Source organism: Nicotiana attenuata, unplaced genomic scaffold, assembly GCF_001879085.1.
Source record: "Nicotiana attenuata strain UT unplaced genomic scaffold, NIATTr2, whole genome shotgun sequence".
Lineage (NCBI taxonomy): Eukaryota > Viridiplantae > Streptophyta > Magnoliopsida > Solanales > Solanaceae > Nicotiana > Nicotiana attenuata.
The window spans coordinates 126927-139819 of NW_017672483.1; the positions used below are offsets into that span (position 1 = coordinate 126927).

Sequence of the window (12893 nt, forward strand, 5' to 3'; positions counted from 1 at the left end):
AAAACATACAATTACATAATGGAAGAGCCTCCAGAGAGATGGGCTCGATCGTGGTTCCCACGGCGACGTTATGATATGCTGACAACAAACATGGTAGAATCAATGAATTTCATGTTACTAAAAGCGAGAGAGATGCCTATTTTAAGAATATTAGATTTCATCCAAGAAAAGTTGGGAGAGTGGTTTATGAATGGAGAAAAAAAGCAAATGACACTTTTCACAAAGTATCAATATGGGCAGAAGAAGAGATGACTAAGAAGATGGACTTGGTTTGCAAAATGTTTGTGAGTATATTTATTAACTTCAGGATTTACTTCAGCGTGTTTTCTCTGAAGTAATTAACTAATGCATAATCACTTCAGCTTTTTATATCTGCTGCAGTGATTTACTGCTTACATATAAAAAACTACATACTTTTTCTTTTTTGAAGCAATAATACACTAATATAGTTTATCTTAATTTTTAATTCCTTCTTAGCTATTCAACCTTTATTCAATGTTGTTTAGAATAAATACTGAAGGAATTGAATTTATTGTGGACTTGAAGAAGAGGACCTGTGACTGCTTGGAATTCCAACTTGATGAATTGCCCTGTCTACACACAATTGCTGCTATTAATAAGAGATATTTACAGAAATCTAATTACTGCTCAAAATGGTATACAAAGGAAACATTGTAACGACCTGACTGGTCGTTTTGCTTTCTAGAACCCCGTTCCACTAAATAAGACTTCCCGTACTTGCTTTTACTGATATATGACTTGCAGGGATGGTTATCTCGGGATTTGGCAGAGTTTGGGTTGAAATCGGAACACTTAGTTCCTTAAGGTTGGTTTAAAAGGCCAAGTTTGACTTCGGTCAACATTTTTAGTAAACGGACCCGGACTGACATTTTGACGGTCCCGGAGGGTCCATAGAAAAATATGGGAACTGGGCGTATGCCCGGAATCGAATTCCGAGGTCCCTAGCCCGAGTAATGAATTTTTTGTTAAAAATTGTTAAACTGAAATTCTAAGGATTTAAAGAAATTAATAATGATTGATCATGTTGGTATCGGGCCCGTATGTTGGTTCCGGAGGCCGGTACAGGTCCAATATAATATTTAAGTCTTGTCTGTGAAATTTGGTGAGAAACGGGACTGATTTGACGTGATTCGGACGTCCGATAGTAAAAATAGGAATTTTGAGTGTTCTTAAGGATTTCTTGCGTTTTGGAGTTGAATTCGTAGTTTTAGATGTTATTTCGGCGATTTGATCGCTCGAGAAAGTTTGTACAATGTTTTTAGACTTGTGTGGGTGTTCGGAGTGGAGCCCCGAGGGCTCGGGTGAGTTTCGGGCATGGGTTGGGGGTGAAAAACACCCCAGTTTTCCGGTGTTTCTGTGAGATGTTGCAGGTCTCGCAAATGCGAGGAAATGTTCGCAATTGTGAACCTCGCATTTGCGAGGAAGCCATCGCATTTGCGACGAAGCCAGGCTGGGGCAGTTGTCGCATTTGCGACATTTTCCTCGTATTTGCGAACCTAGCATGGTCCGCATTTGCGACCCCTTTATCGCATTTGCGATCATAGCAGGAGAGGGGCCAGTTCACAATTGCGAAGCTTTTGTCGCAATTGCGACTTCGCATTTGCGAACCTGATGTCGCAAATGCGACTCAGAGGCCTGGACACGGCTTTAAAAACGGGACTTAGGCCATTTATTTCATTTTATCTCTACACTTGGGCTATTTGGGAGCTTTCAAAGAGAGGATTTCAACCTAGTATTGTGAGGTAAGTTATTTCTACTTAATGCGAGTTTAATACTTGGATTTTGGGTAGATTAACACACAAAAATTAGTAAAAATTCATAGGATTTGAGTAAAAACCCAGGTTTTGGTAAAAACAAGATTTAACCATGAAATTTATTATGGAATGAAGTAGAAATTATATATTCTTGATCCTTAGGATATGGGTAACAACTTTCTTAAAAAATTTCCGAAATCCGGGCACGTGGGTCCGGGGTCGAATTTTAGGAATCTTGTAATTTGGATTGTGGAATCACCCTAGTAGTTGGGATATGAACCTTTAAGCTTATATTGATTGGTTTCTACGCTATTTGGATAGTTTTGGAGTGTTTGGCACCAAATTGAAGGTTTGGGCTTAAGCTTGGACCGGAAATTACGCTTTAGAGCGAGGTGAGTCTCCTTTCTAACCTTGTAAGAGGGAATCGTCCCCATAGGTAAAATAATTGAACAATTTTCCACTAAATGCGGGGGCTACGTACGCACTAGGTGACGAGAGTCCGTGTGTAGCCACTAATATGCTTAAGTACGGGTAGTCTAGGACCCAAAAACATGCTTTATGTGATATTCTTGTAACTTTATGGTCAATTTGGATTGCTTAAATTATGTTGAATGTGGTAAATGAATTTATATAGAGCAACTTCATTTCCTTGGCCTTTTAAAGAGAAATTGACATTCTTTAACTAATTGTTTCCCTGATATATCCCTGTTTGATTGTTTGTTGTGTTTAATTATAATTGACCGCGTCGCACGAATGATTCGCGAGCGTGGTAATAGATGCATCTATGGTTCGCGCCGTTCGACCCTCGGGCAGTGCACACTTTATATTTATGTTGGATCGGGTCGTACGACCTCGGCACTATTTGCGCATGCTTCTTGCTCGGTATTTTTTTGTGAATTGAACTTGTGTTAAATGCCCTGAAATGTAAATGGTTAATTGCTATGAATTGTTATTTATTTTTGACATCCATGCTTAGCATAACACTTTCTTATATTATTCGACCCTAGTAAGTGTCAAGTCGACCTCTCGTCTCTACTTCTTCGAGATTAGATGGGATACTTACTGGGTACATATTGTTTATGTACTCATACTACGCTTCTGTACTTAATTGTATAGGATCTGAGGCAGGTATATCTGGCTATCAGTCTGGTGCGCATTCTTGATAGAGTCCCGAGATTCCACGGTGAGCTGCCCTTCTCCCGCACCGTTCAGCAGCGTGATGGGGTCTCTCTGTACTTTTGGCTGTCTATTCTAGTTCAGGCGGTAGGATAGATTTATTCTTTGTGTATTCTACTAGATGCCCATATACTTGTGACATCAGGTCTTGGCACACACATTAGTAGACTATTCTTTTGTCTTGTATAATCATTTTCTTACATTGCTGATTATCACTTATTTATGATTTAAACAAGCAAATTGTCGGAACTGTTTCGGAAAAGTAAAGCAAGAAATCACTAATATGTAGAGTTGGCTTGCCTGACAGCGGTGTTGGCGCCATCACGACCTATAGCTAAAATGGGTCGTGACACAAATGAGGGGAATAATCACAATTTCAGCAGTATTTCAATTTCATCCCAAATGAGGGGAATAATCATAATCCACCCCTACACCGGCACGTGTAGTTTCAGGTGTGGGCCTTATGACCCAACCTTCCTCGGTTTTGCTAATGATACTCCATAAAATATTTTTAGTTTGATTTGCACCCAAGGTAACATAAAGGTGAATGTATTCATCTTAGAATCTTTCACATTGTATAGATCTTTGTTAATATTTTCAACCTCTCACAATAACAATATTTCCTTGGATCTTTGGGCCTTTCAAAAGATTCATTGTTCATGGCACGATGGCCGCATTCTATATTTCATACTTTCACTTCATTTAAGTTCAAGGATCATCACCAATTACCAGCATATAGAGTATTTCAGAAATCATACACCTCAAGTTCATTAGTAATGGAAATGTAAACACAAAGGATTCTTCCCAAAAGGAGGGGACACACCAACCCACTATAGAAACACACACTGAAGTCATAAACAAGCAATTACACCAATTATTCTTGAATTACTCTTTTTCAATCATGACAATGTACAATTTAAACACCGGAGTATATAAGAACTCGGATCACATTGAATGTATTTATAAGGCAAAACATTATCTCAAACAACCGCTTATGGGCATAAATTGAGTACAAAAGCCATTAGGCCACTCTATTTTTGAAGTGATTTACGGAAAGTAAAGTCAGGGCTCATTTCATAATCGGTTTCACATTTTCTCATTTCATAGGCATCACCAGGCACAATAATAGCTTAAGTTTTCGGCACGTTGGCCGCACTTATTTTCCAAATTCATTTAATTCATTTCAAACATCTTTGTAGATTATCAACAACTAGACACAATCAATCAATATATTTGGTATACATAAGAGCAATTAGGAGTATCAAGCATATCGAGTTTTCCTCACCCAATTGGTATATTGGTTTTCAGTTAAAATACAACTCAAAGCCATACCATTTTGATAAGCAAACCATACTTTAAATATTTATCTTTTGATATAATACTCATTCGGAATAACCAAGTTTATAAGACTATAGGAGATAACCCTGAACGTAAAAATTAGGGATTTTGAGCAGATCATACTTAAACTTACGGAAACATTATGGAATTCAATTCCGAGAGAGAAAGTTTAGCCCACATACCTCGCTTGAGCTTTTCTTAAGTTACTACAACGCCCCAACACTTCTAGCAATAACTATCTATAGGAAGATAGCGAAAATAGATTAATAGTTAGAAGGATTTCCATGGTGTAACTCTCTTAGGAGTTTTGTCAAACACCTAGCATGCAAAATTGACCACAAGGCTTCTACAATGGTAATCCCTTCCTCCCTCAATCAATTTCAACAAGAAACTACCCAAAATGTTTTATTACTCCAAATACTACAACTTTGTGTCACATGCATGGCCTATTTCCAACCCACAATATATAGTTGAACTAATAATCTCTTATATGAAATCTTAGAAGTAGGACTTACCCGGAAAGATTATGATCTAGTGATTAGCTTCCTTGATTCTTGAGGATTGGTGCACGATTGGATTATTAGAATGTTAGGCTTCCTCCTTCTCTCTCTAAAATTCTCTTACCTCTTTCTAAAACCCTCAAAAGTCGCCCAAAAAAAGCCCCAAAACCTATTTATCAAAATGGGGTCGGGTTATGAAAATAGGAAAATGAAGCCTCCGAAATTGGGTCTGCGGTCGTAGAATGGACCATAGAATGGGTATGTGGGTCGCGGAATGGATCGCGAAACTGGTGCCCAGAAGTGGTCTGCACTGGGCTGGTCTGCGGCCATTTTGCAGTTCGCAGACCAGTTTTGTGGTTCGCATATTCATTCTGCGGTCGCACAATTGGCCGCAGAATTGCATTTTGCCAGCTTTTGGTGATTTTGTCATAACTTTTTATAGGAGTGTCCAAATGACGAACGGTTTGAAGCGTTAGAAACTAGACTCGAAGATCTTTCATTTGATAGGTGAGCATCACATAACAGCTTACATCTATGTAGATATGCTCATCCAAAGTTTGGTCTTGTGCGTACTCATTTGAAATTTTAGCCTATCATGTACTTTTTCAACTTAACTTAGACTTAGGCCTCTCCTTAGACCCCAAATAACTTATAATATGACTTATATACTTATTACCATATCCAATTGATTTCTATCATATTGATAATCCTCGTTTGCACACAAAATAAAATAATTAGCCTACCTTGGCACCACGAAATCTTAAATTACTTAGCGAAATTTTCTGGGGCCTTACATTTTGCCTCGCAAATGCGAGAATCTTCCAGACTGCCCAGGCTCGCAAATGCGAAGCCATGTTTGCAAATTCGAGTCTCCCAAATGGGAGCCAGATCTCGCAAAAGCGAGATCTGTAAGAGAAACCTGAAGCGAAAAGGCATCACTATGATTCTAAGTCCAAATCCACTCCCTAGCCCATTCGAAACTCACCCGAGCCCTCGGAGTTCCAAACCAAATATGCAAACAAGTACAAAAACCTCATACGAACTCGCTCGCACGATCAAAACACCAAAATAACACCTAGAACTATGAATCGGACACCAAATCAAATAAAATTTTCAATAAAACTTAAGAATTTCTATTTTAATTATCGGACGTCCGAATCACGTCAAACCAACTCCGTTTTGCACCAAATCTTGCAGACAAGTCACAAATATAGTAATGAACCTATACCAAGCTCCGAAACCAAAATTTGGACTCGGTAGCAATAAAGTCAAACTTTGGTCAAATCTTTAAATTCTATAAACCTTTAAACTTCAAATGTTTTTGACAAAAATGCGATAACTCGAGCTAGGGACCTCCGAATTTGATTCCGATCATACGCCCAAGTCCCAAATCACGATACGGACCCACCGGGGCTGTCAAAATACGGATTCGGGTCTGTTTTCTAAAATGTTGACCGATTAACTCAATTGAATTTATAGGCACGAATTCACATTTCAATCAATTTTTTTACATAAAAGCCTTCCGAATAAAGACACGGACTGTGCACGCAATTTGAGGAAGAATAAAAGGAGCTATTTGGGGTTTCAAAACACAGAATTAACGTTTAAAACTCTAGAAAAATGTGCCTCATGCAGCTTGTGATATATGTGGAAGAGGAAACCCTACTCATGAGTGTTAAGCCTCAAATGAGGAACTGAATGCTGCAGAAAACTATAATTTTAATTCAATGGGTCAGAGGTACCCCAATTTTTCATGGAGTTCACCTGGGGGTACTGCAAATGCATGGAAACAAAATAACCCCAGATTCCAGGAACAAAGAGCTCCATGTTTTCAAAATCAGTAGAGGCAGTAGTATCAACCTCCACAGTCTAATCAATCTAGTATGGAAGATCTAATGAATGCCTTCATTATCAAGACAGATGAGTGGCTTGATTCCCATGGTACAGCTATCAAAGAATTGGGCACATCTTTTCAAAACCTGGAAAGACAGGTTGGGCACCTAGCAACTCTAATGTCTGAGAGGGTCCCAGGAACGCTTTCGACTGTTACAGAAAGAAATCCCAATGAAACAGCGAATGTTGTAACTTTGAGAAGTGGGCAAGTGTTGAAAGATCTCACCCCAATCCAAAAAGATATGAGACTTAAAAAAGAAAGCGGGGAGCAGCTTAAAAGTGATGTTTAAAAGAAGAAGGGAGGAACCTGAGGCGAGCAAGCATATGCCTGCTCTACCTTTTCTCCAAAAGCTAAGTAGAGAAAAGCTGGACAAGCAGTTCGAGAAATCTCTAGATGTGCTGAAACAGGATCATGTAAACTTACCATTCATAGAAGTGCTCTCGTAGATGCCTGCTTATGCTAAATTCTTGAAAGAGATCCTTACGAAAAGAGGAAAATAGAGGAGACCTCAGTGGTCAAGCTCACAAAGCATTGCAGCGCGATATTGCAAAATAAACTCCTACAAAAGTGTGGAGATCTAGAGAGTTTTACTATACCTTGCTCTTTAGGAACTATTAATTTTGATAAATCCTTATGTGATTTTGGTGCTTCGATTGATTTAATGCCTCTATCTATCTACAGGAACCTAGAGAAGGAGATTCGAGAGATACGGTGTGCACCCATATCTTTGCAGCTGGCAGACCAAACAACTATAATACCCAAGGGGATAGTGGAAGATGTGTTTGTACGGATGGATAAGTTCGTATTTCCTGTGGATTTTGTAGTGGTACATATGGAGGAAAACAAAGAGGTCTCCCTCATCCTAGGAAGACCATTCTTAGCAATGGGTAGAGCTATATTAGATATACAAGAGAGAAAACTCATGCTTAGAGTGGGTGAGGAGATTGTGACTTTTAAGATGGATGTAGCAAATGGAGCACAAAAGGACAAACCAGCTGCGAGTGTTGAATGGAAAATAAAGGGCACGAAAGAGAAGGTTGCGGTGAGCGAGAAAGATAAGTGTGGGGTGTACCGAAAGAAGATCGAGAAGAAGTTGTCCGCATGGATCTGTGCATTAGTTCGGGCGCGAGGGATGGAACCCAACTTCGACTCAGACCCCGATTAGATGTTCAGGGAAGTTTCCTTTACCTTATGCTTTTTAATTATGTGCCATGGGGACATGCCACGATTTAAAGTGTGGTGTGGGGTATGTAAATATGCATATGTATATGTGTGTTTGTTTTCGTTTCTTTTGATTGGATTTTTTAAAAAAAATATTTGTTAAACTTAGGTAATGTAATAATTCCCCTTTGCTTTTCTTTGTGTCGCGGTTCTTTTCCAAGGGTTTTGTCTAAAACGGGTGTAATTAGTTTTTATTTTTTTAGGAGTAGGAGGTCTTGTGGTGTGATTTTAAATGAAAGCGATAACTCTTGACTTTATTATGGCTTGAGAATAGTAAGTACTTTAGTTGTGACGTTTAGGCTCAGTTTTTTACTCTTGTATAAGTACAATAAATTATATGATCTTAACTTTGCTTAGCTGCTTTGACTAGAGTGTCTTGATGAGTCCGATCCTGAGTGAGTTATGTGCCGTGTGTGTGAGAGGTTTTGTGTTATTCTGTGCATTGCATTTGATGTCTAGAACTTGCCCCGTGTGCTTGCAAAGCGAAATAGTAGTTTTATTCAATCTTGGAAATGATATAGGCGTCTCTTTGTTGAGCCAGTTATATACTTTTAACCACTTAATTGTTATGTATCTTAGTTAACCCCTTTGAGCCTGTAATCCGGTTTCTTTGGCAACCACATTCCAAGTCTTACCCATTTGTTTGAATTGACCATCTATTTGAACCTTTTTACCTCTCGCAGGCACTTGAATTTGTTATGAACTTTGTAAAAGTTAAAGTGTATGGTGTTGGTTTGGCTTTTGAGTGGAACTATTAAAATAAGGAGAAAGATGCACTGTTTTTAAAAAAAATTCATTGATAATGGTAACTCTTGGTGTATTTGTGCTTAAAGGAGTTGGGAGTTGATGTATATTAAAGTGAAGGTGGAGTTATGGTTTGACATAAGTGTGGGGTTTTGAACGGTCAATTGTATGTATTAAAGTGCTTAGGGAGGTGCAGCCAATATATCCAAATGTATCCTACCCGTCCCGCAGCCTACATTACAACCAAATAAAGTTCAACTTGATCATTAACTGAATGAGCTCAATTAGTAGAGTAGTACAATACGGGCAAGCTTATAGTACGTCTTTTGTGGAATATGAATGTTACTTCTGAGAGTGAGTGAATTCTTTATATCTTGAGTTCTAACTGTTCTTAAACTTAATTATTTGTGGAACTACTCTCTATTGTTGTGTGAGGGCACTTGATTCACGAAGGAAAGGTAATGTCGTTGACCTTTGTGTTAGAGTAAGTAAGCGGGTTGTGAAACATGTGTGGTGCTTTTGAGTCAAATCTTGAGGCGAGGATGTTACGGTATTGTGCTCAATTTATTTTAATTATTCTTGGTGTGATGAGTTAGGAGAGTTGTTTAAAAAGGGTCGTGTCTATGTGAAGTGTAGTTTGATTGCTCGAGGACGAGCAATGCTTTAAGTGTGGGGTATTGATAGTAGGCTATAATTGTTGATACCCAATTTTTCCCTGTATATTTTTTTATGCAAAATATCTTTAAAAATAGCATATATATATATAATGCATATATAAGTATGTCCAAGCATTTTACTATTTTTTCCATAATTTTTTAAGGTTTTTAAACTGATTTATTTCCCTTTTTCATCCATAAAAACCCAATAATTATTTCCAAAATTATTATTTTGGTAATTCGTTTATTGGAATTTTATATTTATGCTAAGATATAGCTATGGTAAAAAATTTTTTGCATATTTTTACAAATTTATTTAGTATTTTTTAAGCTAAATCGCATATAATTGCAATATTAGCCCTTTTAAGATTCAATCGTGTTTTATACTCATAAAATTAAGTCCTGTATTTTTAATTTGTTAATTATATATTATAAATCATTTCAGTGCTTTCAATTAGTTTTCAGAAATTTATTTACTATTTTTTATGAATTAAATGGGGAAAAGGGCTATTTAACTTATAGCCAGATTTTGGCTTCCTAATTTAGCCTAATTAAAACCCAATACCCCAACCCAATTAAACCANCGTTATAGTTCGTAGCACATTTTGATTCTTTTTGCATTGGAAGATGCTTATAGGTTTATGTTACTGTGAGATAAAATTATAATTAAATCAGTCTTGTTTGAAACTTTTGGCTCCTTTATTTCTTGGATTTCTCAGTGACATTGCTCAACATTATTTAACTCCCATTTCCCCCCCACCCCCCCAAACCCCCCCCCCCCCCCCCAACAAAAGATGTGCTTAATACACTGTGCACCACGGCCCAATTACCTTCTGCGTCATGCATTATCTTCCACTCACCCTTCTGTTTATTATTCTTTTTTGAATTATTTCGTGCATCCTCCTTTTTACACCTACTGAACAGTATATTGAAAACAACAGATTTTTTATAGAGCAATAGAAGAGACCCAATCTTCAAGTAACAATTTGGATACTTCAGATTATTGATGAGACCATTTAATTAAGCAGTAGGTTAATTGTTACCAAAAGTCAAAAGAATATCAACAAACAGTAACCTAAAATGATACACAATTACATGTATCTAAGGATCAATTTCTGAACATGAATGTGCGAATAATAGACGCATGGAGTAATAATTATTGAATTCCAGAACTAACAAGTTACAACAAAAGTAGTAAAAGTAACATTAAACAAAATCCAAACAGAAAAAGATAGCCCTGTCATGTTTACCCAGAAAAGTTCAAGGCTACTAGAAATGATGGAAATAAAACTGTAAAACAACATGCATAGAAAAAATAAGAAATCCAAAAAGTACAAAGAAAAAGAAATATGAATAAATAATAAAACTTACATGCATTATATAATAAGCTATAGTTTGACATTCTGACTGAATGGAAGTTCAAGTTCAGGCAAACAAAGAAGAGCAAAGGAGGTACACAACACGCACATTCCAATTTCCAACCACCCAAGAATAAAAGTAGGGGAAGATAGAAATAGAAGTTACAGGAAAAGTTTACGGAAGAAGAAGAAGGTGATACAAGGGAACTGAATAAAAAAGAAGATCAGTTTATGTGACTAACATAGATCTTATTGAAAGAAAATAAACTAATGTAACTCTTATATTCAAATAGAATAGCACATGTTTTTTAAGGCAAGCACATTTAAAGAATGTAACTTCTTGTTTCCCACTAATTGAGAACACGAACATGGGAACTGTGAACTTACCGTAAAAGGAGTACTTGGAGAATGAGACTAAGAAGATAACCTGCCAAAGCAAAATTTACGAGTAAGGTTTATAGAGAAAGGTTAATGGGCCGAGTAGTTAAAATTCAGCAAATTGACTACAAATGAAAAAGCCAGTTGGATGTATATAAACAAGCAAGGATTACTATCAGACTCTTACCAATTTCAGCAAAATAATAGTAACATGTAAGGATTTACTACCATATTCTTACCATTTCGGCTAAATAATGACATCCATGTGAAAATGAGGCACAAAGATACACATGCATTTACACTACTTAGACAGAATTAAGCAACAAAAATACCCAAAAGAAGGGGACTGCTAACAAATGACCATCAAACTCCCATAAGCAACAAAATGTAGCAATAAAGAAAGAGACAAAAGAGAAACCTCGACAGAATGAAGAAATTGCAAATGCAAACCAAGCAGTGGAGGGCGAAAGAGATCAATGGTGAGAGAGAAGAAGCAAAAAAAATAGTAGAACAGAAAGAGCTCTCCGCCTCTCATTTGCTATCTTACTAGTGAACACCAAAATAATCACAAAAATTTGATTTGAGCCACCACCCAAAGATCAAGTAGATCCTATGTTGAAGTCTTCGCCTGTTTCTTCCCATTGAACTCCTAGAAATCGGATGCACAGTAGTAGACCATTCAATTATTTGGTCCATCTCTAGAAGAAAAGTTCCGTTCTCAAAATACCAATTTCAAGAAGCGTAACCACAGAAGACATCCCGAGGCGGACATGGAACAACAAAGGAATAAAAAGCTGAGAAAATTTGAGAAAAAGAGAGGGGGAATGGAACAAAGGTAAGATAGAAATTAAAGTAAATTGGATGGGTGTCTGTAACAAAATTCTGAAAACCAAACACAAGTAAAATAGATTTCTTGAGCACAAAATTATATAGATAGTACCTCAAAGGAAGAATAAAACTAAAGCAAGTGATTACAATCTTAGGAAAGACTATTTTTCCCATCCAAATAGCCAATCATGGGTGAACAAAGGATGAAAAAAAGAAAAAAAAAAGAGAGAAGATGTAACGACCCGATTGGTTGTTTTTCTTTCTAGAATCCCGTTCTCTTAAATATGACTTTCCGTACTTACTTTTACTGATTTATGACTTGTGGGGATGGTTGGTTCGGGATTTGGAAGAGTTTGGGTTGATATCGGAAAAATTGGTTCCTTAAGGTTGGCTTAAAAGGCCAAGTTTGACTTCGGGCAACGTTTTGAGTAAACAACCTCGGAATAAGGATTTAAAGGCTCCAACAGTTTCTTATGATGATTTCGAACTTGGGCGTATGTCCGGATCAGGTTTTGGATGACCCGGGAGCGTTTTGGCGCCTAATAGTGAAAGTTGATTCCTAAAGGATTTTGAAGTTCTTTAAATTTGGTTTGGAGCGGGTTTTTATGATATCGAGGTCCGAACGAAATTCCCAGATCGAGAACAGTTCTATAATGTCATTTAAGACTCGCACACAAAATTTGGTGTCAATCCGAGTAGTATAAGTGTGTTTCGTCACATTGGAAGTAGATTGAAGCACTTGAAGTTCATAAGTTTGATTCAATTGGTTTTAGGCTGTGATTCTTTGATTTAGCGTTGTTTTGGGTGTTCCGAGGGTTCGAGCGAGTCCCTTTTATCATTCCAAACTTGTCGGTATGTTCGGGCGGGGCCCCCAGGGCCCTGAGCGACAATCGAACGAGGCTCGAGCTTAGTTGAAAAATATGAGAAGGAGCTGAAGCTCCAGGCATCTGTCATAACCGCACCTGCAGTCGGCCAGCCGCAGGTGCGAGCCCGCAGAAGCGGCTGAGCCATTGCAGATGCGACCA

The 12893-nt window shown here is 37.6% G+C and overlaps 1 long non-coding RNA gene across 2 annotated transcripts in view; it reads right to left on the reverse strand.

The window, feature by feature from the left end:
* The window catches only part of LOC109213369, a 19860-nt gene extending 7828 nt beyond the window's left edge, over window positions 1–12032 (reverse strand). For both annotated transcript variants that reach the window (XR_002066007.1, XR_002066006.1), the window contains exon 1: window positions 11050–12032. This is a non-coding gene — a long non-coding RNA (uncharacterized LOC109213369). The remainder of the gene's footprint in view (window positions 1–11049) is intronic.
* Window positions 12033–12893: the final 861 nt, after the last annotated feature.